General features: G+C 36.6%; 1 long non-coding RNA gene across 1 annotated transcript in view; it reads left to right on the forward strand.

Annotated features, from left to right (window-relative positions):
• Window positions 1–23,420, forward strand: part of LOC112654411 (uncharacterized) — a 73,888-nt gene extending 50,468 nt beyond the window's left edge. Inside the window, exons 5-7 of the long non-coding RNA XR_003133019.3 lie at window positions 409–455; window positions 7,010–7,235; window positions 23,099–23,420. This is a non-coding gene — a long non-coding RNA (uncharacterized LOC112654411). The remainder of the gene's footprint in view (window positions 1–408; window positions 456–7,009; window positions 7,236–23,098) is intronic.
• Window positions 23,421–24,126: the final 706 nt, after the last annotated feature.

Consider the following 24,126-nt stretch of genomic DNA (forward strand, 5'->3'; position numbering starts at 1 on the left):
AGGCAGACATAGGTTTTACAATTGTAGGTGAGTAACTTGGGCTCAGAAAGGTGATTTCTGCAAGGTGACAACAGTGTTTATCAGAGCAAAAGAATAAATTTAGATTTTGTAATTTGAAGTCCATGCTCACTTCATTATATCACACTGGAGTTCAGTCTTAAAACTCATTTCATTTATTCACTCAGGAAAAACTGAATAATTCAATTCAGTTTTAATTTTAATTCAAGTAAATGGTGGCAAATTGGAACACTATTGCCCTGCCATCAAGTGCCTGAGATCTGTGTAATGCATATTGAGTACTTTATCTTGAGACTTAGAAAACCCTTGTGTAACCTGCAATGGATTTAGTAATGACCATTATATCTGAACTAAAATACTTTTTTTTTTTTTTTTTTTTTGATCAAGCAGCTAGCTTCCAGAGAAGCCTGGGCAAAATGGAGCACAGGATAGGACAGGTAAATAGTTTCTCTGTCATTCATAAGTTGGCTTGTTTGTGGGGTCATAAGGGCATTTGTGGCTTTGTTGAGGGGCTTACCACAGAATTGGCAATGTGAGACTACCACTAAATGATATATTGTGTTTATTTCATGTTTTAATTTAGAGTACACTATGTTTCTCTTGGTATATTAATGAACTCTAGGCCACCCTACGTTACAGAATTTCCCTCGAGGTTATACTCAGTTCCATTCTTTATCACTTCTACTTGCTGATCTTGGGCAATTTAATCTTTCTGTGCCTCAGTTCTCTTATTTTTAAAAGGGATAATAAGAATACCTATATCATAGGTTTTTGGTGAATATTATATGAAATAATAGGCATGTAATGCTAAGGTCACATAGTGTTTAGTAAATTTTACCTATGTATCATTACTATCTTATACTAAAATCAATCTTATATTTGCCTAAGACTTTAAAATTGTGATAGTCCTCCTATTTGTAGCAAGGATAATGTGAAAAATTAAAGGCAAGTGATCATGTCAAGTCAATCATATACTGAATAAATTACTTTCCATTTATGGCTCCTTTAATGGGACTTTAATGTACTGTGAACTCAAATCAATTTGAAATAAGTTTCATTTATTTCTTTCTTTGTTACTCAGTTTGGTAAAATCAAGAAAGAGCTTAAAATATTTTAGTCTTAGTAAGAGTTTGGATTAAAATGTAAGTCATGTAGTTGTCAAAGAATTGGAAATATATTACAATAAAGTTTTCATTTGAACTTATTGCATTATTATAAGTGTATTCATAGGTTTGGGTTCACAGGGAGCTGAATTGTTCTTCAGACAAATACTATGGATTTATTTTTCTAATTCTGTAGTATACACTGCTTACACTTCTGAAGGGGAAGGAGTCAGTGAAGTTTTATTATGGTAGCCAGAAGCCTCTAGAACACAACTCCCAAAGTTCCTATAGAGCTTTATAGATTCCCTCGATCTAATCAGTTCTGCTTATTTAGATCATTTTATTGAAATTTAAAAACCATATGTAGAATTCTTCAGTGGCACCTGTAATATCTGACTAATTCCTCCAAATTAAGAGATTGGATATGTAATATAGTTGAAGCTCAATGAAGGGTATTCATATTTATATTAATGATTAATCTATCCCACCAGCAGTTTATTGATTTTGTAGATTTAAAAAAAATTACCTTTCTGTTTTATTCCTATTTTTTACTTTTTCCTAGCTTTTATATTTTCAGCTTCATTGATTTCTGGCCTGATATTTATTTCCTTTCTGATACTTTGGGTCAGATTTACTCTCCTTTTTTTCGGTTCTTAGAATGGAACCAGGATTATGGATTTACATCTTTCATCCTTTCTATATAAACATTCAATGATATAGTTTTCCCTCTAATCACTACTCTAGCTTCATCCAATATAGTTTTATATTATATTTTTTCAGGTATTACATTTTATTTTATCTCTCCTTTTGATTTCCTCTTTAGCCTATAAGTTATTTAGAAGGGTTGTTTAATTTCTAAATATTTTATGTATTTACAATTTTCTTTCTGTTGCTAACTTTTAATTTGATTCAGTTGTAGACAGAGAACATACATTGTATGATTTCAGTCTTTTCAAATGTATTTAAGCTTGTTTTATGTCCTCATATATCATCTATAATGGAGAATGTTCTATGTGCACAAAACAAAAGTGTTCTGTTTTCTGTGGGGTAGAATGTCCCATTTTTGTTCCATATATGAAAATTTGGTCCAGTTGGTTGATAATACTGTTCAAGAGTTCTATATCCTTACTGATTTTCTTTCTAGTCATCATACCGTTTCCTGAGAACAGAATATTAAATTTCTAGTTGTAAAGTTGAGTTATATATTCCCCTTTTAAATGTCATTTTTCACTTCATATATTTTAGGTCTCTGTTTTCACATATATAGGCACTTATAATGGCTATATCTTTCTGACATATTGCTCTTTTATTATTATGAAATAACTCTCTTATCTTGTCATATTTCTTGTTTTAAAGTCTTGTTTTATATTAATGTATCACTCTGTTTCTTTTATGGCTAATGTTTTCATGGTAAATATTTTTCCACCTTTTCTTTTCAACTTATTAGTCTTTGATTCTAAAACGTGCTCTCCTTTAAAAAAAAAAATTACTTATTTATTCATGAGAGAAAGAGAGAGAGAGAGAGGCAGAGACACGGGCAGAGGGAGAGGCAGGCCCCATGCAGGGAGCCCAACGTGGGACAGGATCCCAGGTCTCCAGGATCAGGCAGCTAAACTGCTGAGCCACCCGGGCTGCCCTAAAATGTGCTCTCCTAATCAGCATTCTGTTCTCATACAAGTAGCATAACACCATTGATGGTTAATTATTCTTCACTCTTGAAATTTCAGCAAATGAATGATCATTTCTTTGGAATTTTTTAGATAAGGTGCTATTAAAATGGATAGAAGGACACTAGGTAGAAAACATAAATAAGTTCCGAAAACTTTGGGGAGGTGTATGTCTTAAGTTTGGAAAAACTAAGTATATTAAAAGTAAAAAATCAAAGTGAATAGTATAAATATGGTTAAATATTAGTAATTCACATGCATAATTAATTAAAGGAGAACAGACCTATAAATTATACCCTTTCATAATGTAGGAATTTTTGTAGGTTTTATTCAGAGGTTATATCCTCTTTAAGCAGGGCTGTGTTTGGCCAAGGGAAAACTCTCAATATGCTTTTTGGATGAATGAAGGCATCCCTCAAAGAAACCTTTTATAAGAAGAAACTATAGGAGTGTAACCAAGAATGAATAGTGAGTTGTTAGAGGAATGCTCAAACACTAGTAAGATGATTCTTATAAAAGTGTGAAAGCTACACAAAGATTTCTGATCTCCAGAGAAAGGAAATAAAACTCATACTAATTGGAACCAGTGGGTATTGATTACAAAGATTAAACAGATACTGGAATTCTAATTAAGATACATGTGTTCTAATCCTTGTTCTTTTTTTTTTTTTTTTTTTCTCCTTTCTTTTTACTTGGACAAATCAACTCAATTTTTGAAATTTGGGAACTGAACAACCATGTTTATAGTTTCTTCTGCTTTTAACATTGAAATATTTCTTAAATGGCATTATTACTTTTGCCTTTTATGCTGAAGGGAATTATTTTCAATGGAAAAAAATCGAATGAACATTTCCATGGAACTATATCATTTACAAAAATTACTTAGGATGCAGCCTACAAATGTAAATATCTGGAATCCATTGCCTGCTCCTTATGTTGACTCAGTAGCTTTCAGGTGGTTCCCAGAAATCTACATTTTTACTGATCATGCTAGATTATTCTGATGCAGGTGCCTTGAGGATTACACTTTTGTAAAGCATAATCTTGGTTAAGAAGGAAGTTCAGCCAAAGGTTGATGAAGAGGCTATCCAACACCATCTAGATACTCTAAACTAAGACTGTCTTCTAACAGATATATGGAAAAATAAATTAGTGGAACATTTACTATTATTATATATAGTAAATTTAAATACTTAAAAATTACTATGAATACATACTTTTTATTATTATTATTAGAAGTCTTGGAAAATATAAGAGGATTATTAAAAGTTGGTGAGCTGGGGATCCCTGGGTGGCTCAGCGGTTTGGCGCCTGCCTTTGGCCCAGGGTGCATTTCTGGAGTCCCAGGATCGAGTCCCCTGTCGGGCTCCCCACATGGAGTCTGCTTCTCCCTCTGCCTGTGTCTGCCTCTCTCTCTCTCTTTCTCTCTGTCTATCATGAATAAATAAATATATAAAATAAATATTAAAAAAAAAACTTGGTGAGCTTACTTGGTGAGCAAAGTAATGTTCACATAAAAGCTATTATATGAAAGAATAAATTTTGATAGTCCCCTAAAAAGAATTAGAGCTATTTGATTAAATATACAAAGAGAGATTTTTATCTTTGAAAAAATAACTTCTTGAACATCAAAATTGTTTAAATAGGTAAAAATTCAGGAGTTATTTTGACTTTAAGGGAGGTTTCTGGTTTCTGGTTATACTCCAGAGATCTCTGTTCTCAATTCTGTTCTCTATAGCATTATTTATCAGTCATAAAAGATAAGCATTATTAAAATATTTGGAAATGCTAGACTATTTTTATCTGATATCTCCATTCTTCTATTGATGCTACCTCCCTCATCCAATCAGCTAGGTAATCCTATGTTTGTTGCCATACGGAAGGAATGTATAACAGAGAAAAAGTATTCTTTATTGGCTCCTGAGTTTAAAGTTTATACCTTGCAAAAAAGAGAAGTATTCAAACAAGATAATGCCTTTGTATAAATACACAGAAGAACACAAATTCCAACAGCTTCTCCTGGTTGGAGAAGGAGGCATGGGTGAAGAATAGTGATGTGAGTTTTGATGATGGTAGCTTCTTCATAAATGGTACCTGGGCCCTGAGTTCATGCCCCACCAAGATGAGTGGAGGGAGTTGTGGCAGTGGGAAACTGTGTGCCCTTTCCTGATTGAAGTGTATGTCAATAGAATAGCTCTGGCTGCCTGTTATATCCAGGCAGATAGAAATTTCATGAACTCCTATCTCAGAGTCCACGAGCTCCATATTGGCAACGGAGCAGCAATCTGAACTGTGTGCTCGAAGAGTTGAGCATGTCACAGAAAGAGAAGTGTATCTGAAGGGGACTTCTGGAAGGGAACAAAGTATAGTACTTCAGGACCTGCATACAATAAGACCTAAGTTGTCATGAGCGTGAAGATGGCTCAACAGATTTCCACATGGTCAGATGACAACCTGAGCAGATGCGTTCCTCCCCTCCAGCCCCCCACCATCTTCCTCATATCTACTGACATCGTTCAAACCTTCCCAGAACTTAAAGGAGATTTTAGGTAATGTCAGCTGAGGGTCTTAAATTTTCAAAGATTAAATTTCTTCACTTGGGGGAAAAGGTTAACTTAAATTGGGCAATAAAACAATAAAGAGGCTCATATTTGCTCTATAGATGTATATGAAATTTAAGAAAGTAATGAAACTGTGTGAGACAGTAAATATGTAGGTGTTTGGCCCATGACCCCAAAATTAACAAATACTTGGAACTATGGGCCAAAGCTATCAAGATAATATAGAGATAATGTAAGCATAATATAAATATTCAAGTAGAATCTGAGAGCTTAGCTGCAGAGAGTGTAAATAGTGAAGAGCTTCAATGAACCTTACAATGCATTAATTAAATTATAATGACTAAAGAAAAGGATGGCCCTAATCGCCTACATTGGAAAGATAATCTAATCCTGGAGGCTGTGTGTAGGCAGAGTCCCTCAGTGGTGATTATGTTTTTGTCTTTTTTCGTTTTGATTTTGATGGCAGCTATTTGTAACGTGCTTTTGCTCTAAATTGGTTTGAGTTCAGAGAAATGTACCGAAAATGCAAAATAATAATAATAATAATGAGGTCCTATAGTCTATGAATAATATGACCATATGCCATATATCTAATTAGTTCAGGACAGTCTATTAACAACTGTTGTCTTAGTGATTTGCAAGTTTTACATAAAACAATGGGAAGAAAGGAGATTTGTTTTTTTCTGTAGGTAAGACAGTGCTCTGTGAAACTATTGACTCATCAGGTGGCTGTCCTGGAACACTAAGGGCTATCACTTTGAAGAGGAATTAAACTTTTCTTTGGTGTCACTGGATAGAATTAAGGCCACTTATGAAATACCTAAGAAGAGGTGTTTTAACTATGAAAAAAGAACTTTTTATACATTAAAGCTCTCTGCAGATAGAAAAGGTTTCCCCTAATTGAAGGGAGTTTACTGCCACTAGCAGGAGAATAAAAAGACCAAATGGTTTTTAGTCAGGACACTGCAGAGAGAATTCAAATATCAGGTGGATGGTGGGGCCAAATGAATCTATGATCTTTCCCCAAATTGATATTTTTATAGTATTTAGGTTTTGAATCATGCAGGGAATCAGACAAGGATTTGAAGAATAGAGAGAGAATGTCAGAAATCATTATATGTTACAAAGGCAGTTTCTGAAATGAAAATAGTTGAAAAAACTTAAGTATCTTCATGGTCTCACTTGTTGTAAACCAAAACATATTATTGCATTTCCTGTGCTACTTCTACCAAATAATGTAAAAATCTTGCCAAATACATTTTACACAAATAAATAATCTGAAAACCAGAAATACTCTTTTGATGTATTCAACTGGCAACCTCTGACAGAAACTACAGCCCGTCTCTGGAACTTCAGAGCCCCACCAAAAGAGGGTCCCCAGGTACTGCCTTCCTTGGAGAGAAGAATGAGGACATGGAACATCTAGCACTTTCTGTTGCCTTTGTATTTATGTCTAGTGGTATGCTTTCAGGAACAAGTAACAGAAATCCAGCTAAGCCATAAAGATACTTACTCTGTTGCACAGCAAGAAGCCCAGAAGAAGGCAGTTACAGGTTTGGTGGATTCAATGGCTAATGCTGTCTGGAATCCAGGTTGAACTCTCTCATTCTTTTTTTTTTTTTTTTTAACTCTCTGATTCTTTTTGGCTTTTCCTTCATAGCTACAACCTGGCTGAATAACACGAATAATCGTGTAAGCTGGATGAAGCAACTGCATAGATATTAGATATTGTTCACATATTATAATGTCTAAAGGCAAAGAAATATCTTATGTTGCCTCTTAAGATGGAGTAAACTATCAGAAGCCCCACAGCAGATTTACTTAACAGCAGACAACTCACTGGATAGTACTGCAAATGTGCTCATGGCAAGAAGAAAAAATTCCAGGTAAAGGAAATGGACTCGCCGGGAGTGGCTGGGTACTTAGTGGGTAAATGCATATTTAGGTTTGAGCAGATTCACAGTTCTCTCAGCAGGGAAGAAAAGTGATGGGGCACAGATGGATCTCAGGTAGGTACCTAACAATGTCTGCTACAATCCTCTCGTGCCAGGTTTCAATGTCTGCTCTAACATGAAAATAGCTGGGTTCTTAGGGCTGCCTTAACAAAGTACCACAGGGAAGCTTGTAGGGAGGTTGAAAGCAGCAGAACTTTATTGTCTCACATTTCTGGAAGCTGAAGTCTGAAATCATGTGTTGACAGGGCCATGCTGTCTCTGAAACCTGCAGAGGAGTCCTTCCAGGTGTTTTCTTACCTTCAGGTATTTGCCTTGGTTTCCTCGGTTTGTAGATACATCTCTCCAATCTCTGCTTGCATTATTACGTGGCAATTTTTTTCCCTTTTCCTTCTTTAAAGAACACCAGTCATATTAGATTAGGGCCCACCTTAATCATTTCATCTTAATGGCATCTATAAAGATTCTATTTCCAAATAAGGTCATATTCATAGGTACCTGAGTCAGGACTTCAGCATATATTTCTGGAAAGAAAAATTCACAATTCACAATTCAAGCCTAGCATCTAGGTAGTGATGCTCTTTTGGGGATCCCAATGCTATAAGTTTGCTTCTTCCTATATGAAACAATATCTGAAGTTTCCACCCAATGAGACAGCATAGTATATTGGAAAGAGCACTCAAAGAAGGTTTGAAGACTAATACTATTTGGGTTATTTTGAGAAGTCACTTATTTTCTCTGAACCTGTCATTTTCCTTACCACATAAGAACTCCCCAATATGATACTCTGACCCAAAGACATTACTTTCTGATCTCTGTGGAGCCATCTATGGAAATGAATTGATCTAATCATCACTGTTTGATAATATTAAATATTAGAATTATTTAATTTACTCCTTTCTAGTGTTATATTCATGCTGCACTCTGATTATAAAGTCTTTCCATATGATATGCTTATATAATACATAAATTCTTCTTCTCCAAAGTTGTTATATTTCTCAGTGTAATTTGAACCACTGGCCTTTGAATGTTATGAAAAAATAAGGATTTTTTTGTGTGTGTGTGTTTCCAAATTGTCAGTTGTAGGACTTTATGATCTTCCCTGTATTAAGGAAGATTCTACAAGGCTCTGTGACATTCTCATTTCCATTAATATTTAACACCTTTACTTGATTTGCAATTTGCAATTTGAGATGTTTGTGGATTAATAAGAGAAACGTAGTTATTGGTTGGGATATTAAATTATGAGCACAATAGGAAGGTGTTGTGGCAAATAAAGTCATGTTATTACAGGTAGAGTTTGTAAAGAAAAACACCTGGACCTCCAGTTACAGGAGCAGGATGGTTTAGAAGAAAAGATGTCTTGACTTCCACTGGCCTCTTAAACAAAGGTAGACAAGTCTAGCACAGAACCAGCTGAGTTGGCATAAGGTGAGGGGAAGAGGCATTATCCATGAATGAGATCACTTGTTCTCATACATTCTTGGAGAATCACAAGGATTTAAAGAAGCTCAGGATAAAATAGTGAGACTTGGCTCTGATGTTGGGTCAAGACACACACCCAGCTTTAGTGACTATGGTAATTAATGTTTATGTCTGCCTGATACGCTTTTCTCACCTTCTAATTGAACATGCCTCGCTGTTCAGGGGTGCATCTATAACATAGGCTGGAAATGTCATATTTCCCTACTCTGGTACACTAGATTGTTTCTTTTTAATGCAGCATCATCCCCCTGGGCAGGAAACAGCTATTAGCTGTTGGTCTCTAAGGAGGGCATAGACTACTTGTATCTACTTGAGACTTGGCTGAGGAGGATTATGGACATAGAACAAACTCCCAGAAGGTTGGGCTATCCAGCATGAAAAACAATGGATAAAGACTTCCAGAGGGCAGGATTTGTGTCTATTCAAGGGCCAGTTATTATTGCTCTAATATAACATATATATTCCTAAAATTCACAGCACTATGCAAAATCATGCTATAAAATCATGCTTGATAACAGAGATTATCAAGAAAATGAGGCTAGGGCCACACCCCTCAAAAACTTTGTTAGTGACATATATGAATCAAAAGATAAGGACCTGATAAAATGGCAGCACAGTTTTATATGTACTAAATGGTTAAGAAATTCATAGATATTATGGTAAATTCATCACTTTACCCTGAAAAAGACCCAAAGTATGCTTGTATACAAGTGGGCGTTGAAAGGCATGTGCGTTATTGTGAAGTGGTGGAAGAGGGTTATCTCAAATTGGACAGAAGATTCTAACACCAGATGTGGATGGATGTGGCTCATAACATGCAGTGAATGATGCTAACTGGTTGATGTTCAGAGATCTGAGTATGTGCAAGTGTGTGTGTATTTCCACAGTTTTCTTCAGCAAGATACAGTTTTCTGTGTTCGTCTAGTTTTTCTTATGGACTAGACTGTGCATAAGCAAACTTGAAATTAATGTTGTGTCCCACTTGTTCCCTAACATGTCAGTCATGTTGGAACACTCACGTTTTTAAAATAAGCATTGCAGCAGAAATGATTATATTCCTAGAATAAAGCACATGTTCTCTCCATCTAACTAAAGGTGTTTCATGGAAATATATTTGAATCAAACCTTTCTCATTTGATGACCTAACAGTTTTTGAAAAACTGATTCTCACCCCAAGTTTGTGTGAAAGCCATAAAACTAATACATTGGACACACATTCTGAGAATCGATTTTGTATTGTGTGACATTGCTATGATACGCTGCTTGCTTCAGTAAAAGTAGGATTTGGAGCACTGGCTGGGCATTGTGCAGACCCAGCTTAAAGCAAGATTTTTTTTTTTTTAAAGCAAGATTTATAATGCTGTTGCTGTGTGTTTAAAATGCACTTTGTGCTAAATTACTTTTTTTTTTTTGCTGAGGAAAAATAAATTAATCACAGAAAAGAAAAAGGAGAAATCAATTGTTAGTTGCCATAGTCAAAGATCAGATCAGTATTTCCCTTACGATGTTGATTCCCACATATTTCTAAAACTAAATCACCTAGAAAAATACTCCGCAGGGTGAATATTGCTTTTGTTGTCTTCATTCTGTCTCAGGAAAGTGGCAAGCCCAAATAAAATGTGTACTAGTCTGCTAGGCTGTCACAACAAAATACCACACACCAGGTGACTTAAACAACAGAAATATTTTCCTCACAGTTCTGGAGGCTAGAAGTCGGTGATCAAGGTGTTGGGAGGGTTGTTTTCTTCTGAGACCTCTCCCTTTGGCTTCCATTTCCCCCCTGTGTCTTCATATGGTCTTTCCTCTGTGTGTGTCTGTATCCTAATCTCTTCTTATAGGGATGCCGGTCATTGGATTAGGACCCACCCATATGACCTCACTTTACCGAGTTACTTCTTTAAAGGACTGGTTTACAAACACAGATTCTCAGGTACTGGGGGTACTTCAACATAGGAATTTTGGGAGGACACAATTCAACTCTAATGATATGTTGAAGTGAAAAACATTTTTAGGTTAAGTATGAGGCTGGACTTAGATTTAGAAGGGCTTAGGTCCAGGTTCTTTAGTCACCAATTCTGTGATTTGGGGTAGTAATCTAATATTTCTAAATTGTGATGACTAATTGTCATCATTTGTCTAAATCTAATTGTGATGGCTCTAATGGAGCAGGGTATCTCTCCCAAAACCCAGAAAATAGCTGTCCATGACTGAGGTTCTCACTTGTTCTCATCCTCCTTCTTCCCAATACTATTCCTTTCAGCCTGAAAAGCAACACACAGTCTCTACAGAGAGAGATGAATGTCTTACTGGAAAGTTTAGAGTAAATTTAAAAGAGAAATACAAATTAAGAAGAAAGAGATTAAAATTCTATTTTGCACTTTCCCTTGAATCTCAAGAAAGAAAACACTTAAAGACTTTTGTTCTTTCAAAGGAGGGCATGTGCCCCATGACCACTTTCTTTACTCCTGCCTTTACATCCAGCCTTAAGTTCATGTTTTTGTCCACCAATTCTTCCCTTTTCATGTCTCTCTGCTCTTAACTCAAGTTCCTTTGCACTGCAAAATTCCACTTTATCCATAAGAGTTGACCCACACCACCCACTCTGTCACCATGCCCCAGGACTACAGAAGATTCAGGAGCAGCACAGGACATTAGCCAGCAGTGTCTCAGCTCTGCAGAAAACAGAGGTGGAGATCATTGATCAGGAGATGATTGTGGGAAGGGGATTTGTTCAGTCTAATGTGCAAAGATGGACATTGGTTCTTTTTGATAGTCTACCCTTATACTACTCTCAATGTGTCGATTCTCCCAAGGAGAGATGTCCTTTCATTTTTTTCCCTGGGAAGCAGAACAAAACAAAGCAAAAAATAACAACTCACATCGAGGAGATTAGCAATGCTGCTCCCACTACCATGTAGAAAAAAATGTTTTCTTTCTTTGAATTCTTTTTTTCCGAGGGTGGCAGGAAGAAGGTGACAAGGGGAGGAGGAAGGGTGCTGCAGGAGTTGGAGTCTGCTATCTCTGTGGCTCTGGGAAGGGTTTCCATCTCAATTAATAAATAGTTCAACCTATCAAGTATCTATAACAATTCTAATTTGTACATACCTAATACCTTGGCCAGAGGATACTTTCAATTCCTTGAGATGTGAACCTTCCCAGCCTGGCTGTTTGCTTCCTCAAAGCCATCAAAGAAGAGTCTCCTCTCAAGATGGATGTTACAATCTGATATAATGTAATCATACACATGTAATCACATATTCTCATTACCCTTGCTATACTCAATGAGCCAGAAACAAGTCACAATTCCCACCCACAGTAGAGGGGAGGGTGCCATTGGAGGCCATGAATGCCTTGGTGGGGATCATGAAGCTGGGGCTACCTTAGAGTCTTTCCTCCACACGTACATACATATTTCCATGGGGTGTCTCATTTATTCATCACAATAGCTCTATGATGGAAGCACCATAAGTGCCTCTATTTTACAGATAAGGAAATTCTGGTCCTAGGAAGATAAAACAATTTGTCCATGTATATGCACTGGAGTTTTGATTCAACTTGAGGCATTTAGAAATTAAGGTTTATTTATATAGAAATTGAGGCCTTTATTGGGTTAGCTTATTACTTAATAATTAGTAAAAATCATAATAAAATATATTGCAAAACATCTTTTCACCTATGCTAGAAATAATATGTTTTAATAGATTATTAATTTATTTACTACATATTATTATTATCTATTCACACAAGTAGCAAATCTCTCAAGGTTAAAGCAAGTTTGAGACTGAAATGATCTTTTGTTGGAGTATTTGTTCTATTTTAGTGAAAAATACAGATTTCTAGTATTTTATTCACATATTCATATTGTCTACAAGACGGTGTATGTTACTGATACAGTTTTACACATAAAAGATATATTTAAACCCAGAGATTAAACTTAATTAAAATTTTCATTAACCTTGTTTCAGCAGACTTCAAATAATTTTTACCACATCTCTAAAAGGAAAATGAGGCAGGGAAAGACAGAAATGACCTGATCCTTAGCATTTAGTTTGTAATTAGCTATAGGTTACTCTAAAGTGATGCCATGGCACATATAGGTCATTGCAATCATGAGGAGTGAATTTTTATGTCATCATTTGAGTTCTATGAAATATAAAATAAATGGCTGAAAGTGAGGCCTTTGTACAGTAAATAACATGTGTTGCAAAACACTCGACTTACCAAAGTACCACGTTCATTAGTGGACAGTTGGTAGTATTTTGCCCAAAAGCTCAAAGCAGATAGCGGTAACCACTACCTCTAATACTAGCTTTCACAGATGGAGAGTGTCCACCCGCACTCGGAGCCTGGGGAATGTAGATATTGACAGGTCACAGTGAAGGATTGTCTATTTAAATATCTTCAGGGAAATATTTCATAAATAAATAGCATTGGAAAAAATCAGCATCATGCCCAACAGTGAGCAATAACTTAGGTATCATTGAAAGTAAATCTGGGATTGGTGAAGCGATTTGCTCAGGTGTATGGCAGCAGGTACAAAACAGAGCCAGGATCTCGACAGCTGGGCAATTAGACCCGAAAAACCTTTATCCAGTGCTTCTCAATCTGGTGCTCATAAGAATCACCTGCACAGCTTTCAAAAATTATAAATATTTTGGCCACAAAGGAGACTAATTAAATCATAGTCTATGGATAAACCATAGGCTAGGGATTAAAGCACTTAAATAGTTTTAAAAAGTACTTCTGGGAATTTCTAATGAGTAACAAGGGTTGAAAAGCATGGTTTTATCCTATATTACTGTCTTGCCCATATCACTAAATTTTAGCACCGCGTCAAGTTCCTCGACTACGGCTCCTTTGCTCTTGTTTTTATTGTTTGCTTTTTAAATTTCATAGTTAAAAAAATAAAAAGTGAATTTCATAGTTAAGAGGACATACACATTATGTATTTTGGGAACCATATTCATTCAGATTAAGCCACAGATGCAAATTCTCCTATCAACCATAAAAGGGATAACAAAATGTGCTTTTTTTTTTTTTTTTTTTAAATAGCAATGTCATCTTAGTTTCTACTTATTTGGTTTTACCTCCTTTACGTTACTTAAGGGAAAGATTTCATTTCTCCTGGGGTCTGAATTCATGCCAGTAAGTGGATATTTTTCTAACCCCAGTGCTCATGTCCTTTAATAAATGTTTTAAAGCTTCACAAAACAGGGATTTAAACTGCCCAAATCATTTTGGGATTAAGTCCAAGTTAATCATTTGTTCAAATGTCAGCACAAACTGCAATTTTAGGGCAACTTTAGGTGGTTCATTTACCTCCTTTCTGAGCAATAGATAAAAGAGTTTTCCTGGTCTTTTGATAAGAGTTTCACATTGAACTTATTCAAAAAAATAAGGCTTAGAACATGGAAACAGCGAATTTCTAACTGTCAATGGTGTTGAAGAAACCAAGAACCAAAGTTTGCCTTAATTAACTCTAGATACAAATTAACTAAGATATATTACTAGGCACTCTGCTGAATACTTTTAACTTATTGTCTCTTTTATTCCTCACAAATATCTTATTCTTATTTTTCAAAGGCTATTGTTTCCTCTTTATGGGTGAGAAAACCTAGGTCCCCAAGCCGGTGAGTAGCAGAGCTCAGATCTATATGGACAGGGATATTTGGGATATCATACATAACACTTAAAATATGTATATTTTTTCAAATCCCTACATTTAAATTTGTTTTGGGGAACCTGGGTGGCTCAGTCGATTAAAAGGCTGACTCTTGATTTTGGCTCAGGTCATGATCTCAGGGTCCTGAGATGGAGCCTGCACTGGGCTCTGTGCTCAGCAGGGAGTTGGCTTGGGTTTCTGTCTCTCCCTCTCCCTCTGTCCCTTCCTCCACTCGTGCTCTCTCTCTTTTTCTCTCTCAAAAGTAAGTAAATCTTAAAAAATAAATACATTTGTTTTAAATCTTTGAATCAAGGTATGTTTCATTAAGTACACAGTCTAAGAAGAATATTTTTATCATGTAAAGCATCAAAAGACTGTGGATTAAGGAAATTTCAATTTGGAAATTGAAACTATATTAACCCATTCTAAAAAAAGTTCTCCTTCAGCCTTAAAAACTCTGAGACATAGTCATATAGAAAAGGATTTTAAGAACAACAGCAAGAGTCTGGAAGAGTCTGTTTGAGGGTGTACAATTTGAGAAGTTCAAGAGATGTGAGGATACAATGAGAACTTTCTGATACTCAGTTATTGCCAATTTTAAATAATTACTTAGAATAACATAAAAATCATCCCACAATACTAAATCTAGCCATGACTGATTTTTGTTCATTATGACTAATTTATTACAAAGATATGAAATTGCACAGAATAGAACTGAATTATTCTGAAACTGTTCTCTAGTAGGCAGAAAATTTAAAAATATTTATTTTTTTGAAAAGATTTTATTTATTTATTCATGAGACACACACACACAGAGAGCAGAGATATAGGCAGAGGGAGAAGCAGACTTCCTGCAGGGAGCCTGATGCAGGACCCCATCCCAGGACCAAGTACCATTTGCAGATAAGCAAATTGTGGTTTCCACATTACAGATTAAAGAGAGATGAAGAAAAAAAAAAGAAATGATGCAAAGTTTGGTAAAATCTGCCCAAGTATTTGTTAATATACAAGGGAAATGCAATCAGTGCAAACTGCATTATGTAGAGAGGAAAGCAAACCATACGAGATGCTGAGCCCTAGGAAACACACTGAGGGTTGCTGGAGGGTAGGTGGATGGGGGAGTGGGCTAAATGGGGGATGGGCATTAAGGAGGGCACTTGATGTGATGAGCACTGAGTGTTATACACAACTGATAAATCACTAAATTCTACCCCTGAAACTAATAATACAGTATATGTTAACTAAATTGAATTTACATAAAGAATTAGAGTTTTTAAGAGCTGAAAGAAAATAAGATTACTCTAGATGAACATCAGTTAAACCTCAATAAAGAAAATAATTCTATCTGTATTAAAACCAACCTCAGCTCTACCATCTAATCATGCCTTTTAATATCCAAATCTTAAAAACCTTGTCTTCAGTCTGTTTTTCTCAGTATTGCTGAGAAAGTAGAGCGATCATTTTGCTTCATATTATAAGGGGTTTTAACGTTGCTTAAGACAGTTAATTGCACTATCCAGATGCTAGTGACTTGTCAGTGTTTACGCATAATTTTTGTTAAAGGCCTGGTCTAAAGTGTAGTTGCTACTGAAAGCAACAAGACAGTAAACTACCAGTTACTTCTGGGTAACGTTTCTAAGCGTGATACATATTAGTTTTCTATTTGTTGAAAGAGATATGCATTGAACTCAAACCAGTTTAAGGCCCAGAAGAGCATTTAACTGGTCACATGAGAAGGACAGAGGGTGGTACCTCTGCCCCTCCATTTCCCAGTGCTGCCTCCAGCTGGGTGGCTTCATTCTCAGGGAGACTCTACACCATGAATGTCTGCTGGGAGTTCAAGGAGTCCAGGGTTCCCATAGTGATCACATATCCCGGTTCACTTAGGACAGTCTGAGGTTGTAACTATTGTCTTGCACTATGAATGGTCTCCCCTTTCACTCGCAGAAGTGTCCTGCTTGGGTAATAGAGAATTTGGCCACCCCACCTTATAGCCAGTGTAACCCCAAGGCTTGTGACCTAAGTGCAGCACAACGTCAGTTTTGTCATGCAGACTCCCTTTAAAATTTACTCAGTGACAGTACTTTCTCCTACTCTGGTTGGATACTTAGCTCCTATGATGACTTTCCTGCTCACTCTGAGTGATAGGCAGTTCTGTGGTCATGTGTGGTGACGTGAGAGCCTCAATTTGGTTATAAGAATGTGTCTATTCAAGAGTTTAGTTTCTCTCTTTAATCTTTCTGCAAACGTTCCACCTCTCTTCCCCTTCTACCAAGAGGTTGGCAACTGCCCACCTTGGAAAAAAAGTGTGGTCATCTGCTTTTCTCCTCATTCACATCTTTCCTCATGGGTTAACTACTTTTTCAAACACTCCAAGATGAATATAAGGGAATAGAAGAGATGAGCGGGGTGAGGGTAGCTCTTAGAAGGCTGGGTGTCTTCACATGCTTCACATATGGCAGCTGGTTAAACCGAATCTTTTGTCCTTCACGTGCTTCTAATTTATTTGACTGGGGCTCACTGAAATTTCTTTTAACCTGGTTGATGTGTCTAGATTTTAGCTCATTGCTAGTAAATTCTTTGACTGTCCTTAGAGGTCCAGTATTCATATCCCACTTCTTGCTGCTATGCTCTCTTCACCTTTTCAGGCAACCATGTTGAGCTGGACCCTGAATAACTCTGAACTACCTCCACTCTCTTCTCTGTGATCCATTTTGGTTCACAAGAGACACTCAATGTGTCTTATACCTTGTTACACCCTTAGAGTTCCAGGTGGTCCCAATGTAACTCCCTCTATCTTTTAGCACAGGCTAATGTAGCTCTTAGATGTGAATCTAGCACTAGTCCTGTGCCTCCCAATTGGGGCAACTCTTTGAGAGGTCCCATGGAAGCCTCCTCCATAGGCCTAAGTGAAGGAGTTAGGTAGAGTTAAGGACTTCTCCCTTTTGGGTAGAGTTAAGGACTCACAGGATGGCAACAAAGATCTCCGAGGAAATTACAACATCCTACCTTTTTTTTTTTTTTAATACTTTGAAAACTTTTACAGAATTTGTCTGGTGAAGGGGTCAAAGTGTTGTTGAAGTTTTCCTTGACCATTTCCTTTATATAATAAGCTGGCTTGGGATTTTCACATTTCTTGTGTCTTATTATCTCTGGAAATTCCAGTTAAACATTTTATTACTTTAATAATCCTAGAAAAAACACAATTCTCTTTCCTCTAATGTGCAAATAATAATTTTCTTTGATCTTGTTTGGGACACGTCCCCATAGAGAGAGGGTAGTTTAATGGTTCAGTCTTGGTCATAATCCCACTTCTCTGATGGAGGAGATGGATCTGTATGTGTAACAGCTCTACTAGACGAGGCAGTGTGCAGAAGCATGGACTTTGAGGAAGCAAAAAAATGGCAGTAGTTATTTGTTTCTCTTAATTGTTTTCAAATATAATTCTATATTTTCAGAGATTCTTTTAAACTAATTGAGACTTTATTGACCAGCATATGGGCTATCTTGATGTATGTTACATGTAAACTTTAAACAAATATATATTTGATGTTTAGGATAAATTGTTCTATAAATGTCAATAAAGACAAGTTGATTGATATTGTTGTTTGAATCTTCTATGAACTTATTGATTCTCTCTCTACTTGGTCTCTTAAGTACTGAGAACGAGGTTGAAATAGACAACTATACTTGTGGATTTTTCCTTTTCACTTTAGTCCATTCAGTTTTTGCTTCACATCTTTTGAAGCCTATAGAAGCATATTAGCATATTATGCATTTAGGATTATTATAACTTTTGATAAACAAAACACTTCATCTTTATTTTAGAAGTCCCTCTTTGTCTATGCTAGTATTCTGTGTTCTTAATTATGCTTGTTCTTATTTTTCTTCTTTCTTTTTTTTTTTAAAGATTTTATTTATTTATTAGAGACAGAGAGAGGCAGAGACACAGGCAGAGGGAGAAACAGGCTCCATGCAGGGAGCCTGACATGGGACTAGATCCCAGGTCTTGAGGATCAGGCCCTGGGCTGAAGGCGGCGCTAAACTGCTGAGCCACCCGGGCTGCCCTTGTTCTTAGTTTTCATTAGCTTTGGAAACTTTCAGACATCATTTTTTCAAATGTGTGTGTGTGTGTGTGTGTGTGTGTGTATACATACACATTTTTCTTCCTTTTGATTAGTTTTGCTTGCTTTAACTTCAGATTCACTGTTCCTCCCGCCTACCTTTGCAGGGTCTAATTTCCTGGTAATTTCATCTTGCAAAATTTTTTTCAAATACTATATTTTTCATATCTAGAAGCTTCTTTTCTCATATATTCCATTTCCCTCTTAATTATGAATGTGAAAGTGTCCATTTACATCCCTGGGAATATTCAGAACACTTAAGATAACTGTATTAAGGTTTTTGCCTGCTAATTCTATCATATTTGCCATTTCTGTATCTGTTTCTATTATATGAACTTTCTGCTATTATGAGCCACATTTTCCTATCTCTTTGTTTACCTATTTTTGACTGGATGCCAGATATTACAATTTTTACATTATTGAGTGCCTAATTTTATTGTATTCCTTTAATTAGTGTTGGAATTTGTTTTCGTAGGTAGATGAGTAACTTGTGAGACAGTTTGATACATTCAAGGCTTGTTTTTTAGCTTTTTCCAGGGTGGCTTTTCTAGCTTTTCTAGTATCCTGTGTCCTTTGTTTATTTAGCCCCACTTCTTAGTCATGACCATTTTTTGAGTCTCAATTGACTGCCCTGTATATCAAGTGAGTCCTCTAAACTCTAGATAGTGAGAACACAAATGATTCTCAGCCCCTGTATGAGCTCTGAAGAGTTTTTGTCTTACGTTTTTCTAGTAATTCTTCTTTCCAATGCTTTTCCTTTTCTAGTCTCATGAAGTCTCATCCTATGTATGTACAGGTTACTGTTCAAAGACTCAAAAGACAGATTTTGTAACTCACTTAAAAAATTCCCTCTTTTTTGACATTCTATCCTATAGATTCTTTTTTTTTTTTAAGATTTTTATTTATTCATTCATGAGAGACACAGAGGGAAAGAGCGGCAGAGCCACAGGCAGAGGGAGAAGCAGGCTCCATGCAGGGAGCCCGACGTGGGACTCCATCCTGGGACTCCAGGATCACGCCCTGGGCCAAAGGCAGGCGCTAAACCACTGAGCGACCCAGGGATCCCCCTATCCTATAAATTCTTGATCCCATCACCTCCCCAAAATCTGAGCATTGTCTTCTCAGCTCAGTGAGACTAATGGACCATGTTTAGAATTTTACACTCTTCTCCTATAGTCTTGAAGTTTTGTCTAGGAAAAAAGCTGGTAGAACTATAAAGCTCATCTCATTTACTTATTTTCTACCAGGGACAACTGTACTGCACTACTTTCTAATCTGTAAGTACAGTTGTTTTCTATGTTTTGTTCAATTTTCTAGTTGTTTACAGCAGGAGGGTACTTCCAAATTTTACTTCCGCACAGAAGTGGAAATGCTGCTATCAGTAATCTTAAAATAACATGTCCTCTATGATTTTTCTTTTATTCTTTATAAGCCTCGCATATGCAATTAAGGAAGTGTTTTTTCTTTTAACACAAAAGGTGCTCACATCCACTTGTCATAAAAATTTGCTTGAATGCAGTTCATTACACAGATGATTTTCTAAATTTTTCTTCATCTTGAAACAATATAATTCCTCAGTGGAATAGACAGAATGATTTTATTTGGATTTTTTTCATTGTTGTATTTCTTATACAGCTGGCAAGATTAATTTTTCAGCAATTTGTGTGTCTTATAATGTTTGTGATTCTTTTATTTTGAATCAATGAAATCTTTGTCCTTATGCCTAGATTATTTTTAATATTCTAGGGAAACAGTCTCCTTTAAATCTGGGAACCTGAATACATATATTTGATCTTTTGTATTTTCTTTTTGCAAAATGCTAAGTTAAGCTTTTTTTGTTTTCAGAGTTCCTGTATTAGAGTAAGAATGTTAGTAACTATCCATTTTTATTCAAAATTAGAAAACAGGGCAGCCCAGGTGGCTCAGTGGTTTAGCGATGCCTTCAGCCCAGGGCGTGATCCTGGAGTCCCGGATCGAGTCCCACCTCGGGCTTCCTGCATGGAGCCTGCTTCTCCCTCTGCCTGTGTCTCTGCCTCATTCTCTCTCTCTCTCTCTCTCTCTCTGTGTGTGTCTCTCATGAATAAAGAAATAAAATCTTTAAAAAAAATTAGAAAACCTAATATTAAGTATTGACTTGAATATTGGCACATTGAATATTTAAATTATGTGATATAGATAGAAGCATGCATAGATGAATAGATTCTTATGACATAACACCTATAAATTTGAACTAATGAAATTATTTTATGATAATTCAAATAAAATCAGTAGCCTAATAGTGATGAGATTTACCAAAATGGTGAAAGACTCTTAGTAAAGTTAAGGACATAAACAAATTATAGTATCTCCTCAATTTATATGTTTCTGTATTCCTTAGAAAAGTCAGAATGTTTTAAAACTGTACAAAAAATACTTTGTACTTTTTATATGATAAAGAAGTAATTCCCAGGCTCAACTAAGTTTTCCCATGCACAATTACCTGTGGTACACTGTAGTACAAAATTATTGGTACACAGGATATTTATAGTAAGGATTTGTTGTGATAGTTCAGGATGCCTAGAATCCCTTAATCTTGCCTACTAAATGGAAATAGTGCCCTCCCAATCCCCATTCTTGTGTCCTTCAAAAAATCATCACAATTTTTTTTTTTAGAAGTGTCCTTTAGGATGGTATCACCAGCAGTGTGAAATATTATTTAAGAGTTAGGGAGAAATAAATGTTGGCATGTATTTATAATGCATCAAACCATTCATTCGTCCCTTTAAGTATCTTTCCTAAAAGAGAATAGAGAACATTCTTTTCACCAGGATATTGAGAAAGACATTGGTGAGAACAGCACAAAATTCCTTGAGAAACGTGGTGGGGACTATTCTTTGTAGAGCAGGGATCAATACGGAGAGGCTGCCATCAAATAGGCTTCCTGATTCCAGTAGGAGATGATGGGATCCTCAATGTAAGAAGCCAAGCAATAGAACTTAACTGTTAGAGGAAAGGTGAGTGTCCTTTCCGTAACAGGCATTTGTCCTAGAAGAGTAAGCTGAACATTTCAACCTTACTATAACTAGTGGCTAATCAGCCGTGGGATTCCTGAGACCAAAAGAAGTGTCATTCCTCTAATTTATTACCTAAGTTAAATTATATAACTTCTTAATCTCTGCCACATTGCTCTGCTCCCTACCCTCCACCATAAAAAGAAAAGAAACAGAAAAATAAAACTGGAACTTATTTGAGTCCCCATGAGGGGAAGCCATGGACTCTAACTCAACTCTTGGGCCTGAGTCAGTTCCTAACTCTTCAGTGAGAAGAAAGTTTGTAATCCATGGGGCTCAGCAGCCAGAAGCCATTGTGCTCCATTAATCACAGTCAAGGTTAATTAGAGTGATTTGGTTTAAGAAGGTTGGGTCACAGCCTCTGACTCCAGAGTGTACTAATCATCCCAATTTCTGAAGGTATGGTTGGTGTTGATCTACTTGGCAACTCTCATGGCCGCCACATTGCTTGTCCCTTCTGTGAAATGAGAGATACTGTGAAGTGCCAAGTAGCAGTTTGTGGGGCCCTCCTTCCTTGCCAAAAACGAAGACAAGGAAGTCTTAGGATATCACAGATATTAGTGCCACCATCAAACACAGAAAAATTCAGAAGCAGGGATTCTTCTATTTCCCCACTTAGTCCCCTATTTAGTCTGTTCAGAAATTGAATAAGGCAATAACTCCCATTACAGGTGATCACGGCATATTCCATTTATTATTTGGTTTTCTAGAGTAAACCAGAACAGCTTCCGGCACCTGGAATTCAGCTTTGGATATCACATATTTTATAATTTAATTGCAGCAAGTAGAGAACATCAGAAGAAGTTTGCTTTTGCCTGGCAGCTATAGCCATACCCCATCAGTCTCCTGCCCCTCAGAACTGTGTCAGGTCCCTGACTCTGCACCACAGTAAATCAATGGAAACTGATTATTTCAGCATACCACAGGATTATGCATGTGCTCACGTCACACTGATAGGACCTGCTGAGAAGAAATGTCCAGTACTCTAAATGCTCTACTAAGAATGAGAAATAAATCTCATGAAAATTCAGGGTCTGTTACTTTAGTTATGTTTTGGGGTCCAGTGGTCTTAGTTATGCAGAATTACTACCTCTTTATCATGTAAGATTAGTTGCATTAACTGCTCCTAAAAGTGATATACATCAGTCACTTGGTGGATGTTTTCAGATTTTAGGGGTAACAGAAAACTACATTTGGTCATATTTCCCCAAACAATTTACCAACAATCTAGAAACTGTTAAATTTGAATAGAGCCCAGAAAAAGAGAAGCATTTGTGACTAGATGACAGATGTGGAAGCTGATATCACTTGGCCCTTTTGATCCAACTGATCTAATGATGCCTTTATATGTCGATGTTCTGTAAAGCCTCCCCCAGGCCCCAACAGGAGAATCACAATGACAGCCTCTTAGGCTTTAAAGCAAAGTCGTCTTGGTCAAAAGTATTATTTTGAGAAACTGCTTTTGGTTTTTAATAGGAACTATGAAGAGAGGGACCACGTGACCACAGGACACCATGAGAACATGCCAACTGAGCTTCCCATCATGCACTGTTTGGTTTTTATTAATCCACTAAACCCTAAACCTGGGTTTGGTCTGGATACAATCATTGGAATTGCCTGGAGCAAGTTTAAATACTTGTCACGAAAGCTGCTGGGCTTCATCACTTTGTATCCTAGCTGCATCCAAGCCTGAGGCGGTGGCCACTTGACACCAGGAGCCACTTAATGTCCCTTTGGATCTGGAGCAGAGAAGCAAGGCCTGGGGGTGAGGGGTGGGGGGGGGGGGGGTGGAAGCTGATACTGAGTGCCTGCAGCATCTACTCGGTCTTCACTATTCAGAACTTGTAACTAAAATATTTAAAGAAACTGATTTTAAATGTAAATTAAAGGGCAAAGGTTCTCAAAACAAAACAAAACAAAACAAAAAAAACCTAGGGGTAACTCATCTAGTTCCTAGTGGTACCTCATCATCAAATAAATGTGTTAAAAGCAATTCTGTGTCCTGAACAAATAATGAATCTACAAGTTGCAGAAGCAATTGGCTCACATTCTTTATGTGTTGTGCCTACTTTGCTAATGGATGTCTCTCTTTCAGTACATATTTATGGCCTCCGGGAGAGTTCTCTAGGACAAAATGATGAAAAATGTAACTTTAATTTCCAAATTCTTCTGCATATTAAGCTAGCTCCAGTCAGGAGTGAAAAACTATTGTAGTCACCAGCTAAGAGATAGCCCTGAGAGATAGTCTAGAAAGAATTACTTTAGGTTGGGCATAATTTAAAATGGAACTTCTGGTTTTCACAAACTTTTCTGGAAAATGAGATGGCCAGAAACATGGATCTACATACATTTTTAGGAAATTTGCAATGACCTTTTGAAGTGAATAGAAGAATGAGAAGGCGAGAAGGAGGCTTGCAGGAGGAGGGGATTGGTGGATATCTGAGAAGGGCCTAGAGAGAGGATACTTGTGAACCACGTGAGTGCTTCCTTAAAAGTTGAAAGTA

Source organism: Canis lupus, chromosome 15 (genome assembly GCF_003254725.2).
Source record: "Canis lupus dingo isolate Sandy chromosome 15, ASM325472v2, whole genome shotgun sequence".
NCBI classification, from domain to species: Eukaryota; Metazoa; Chordata; class Mammalia; order Carnivora; family Canidae; genus Canis; species Canis lupus.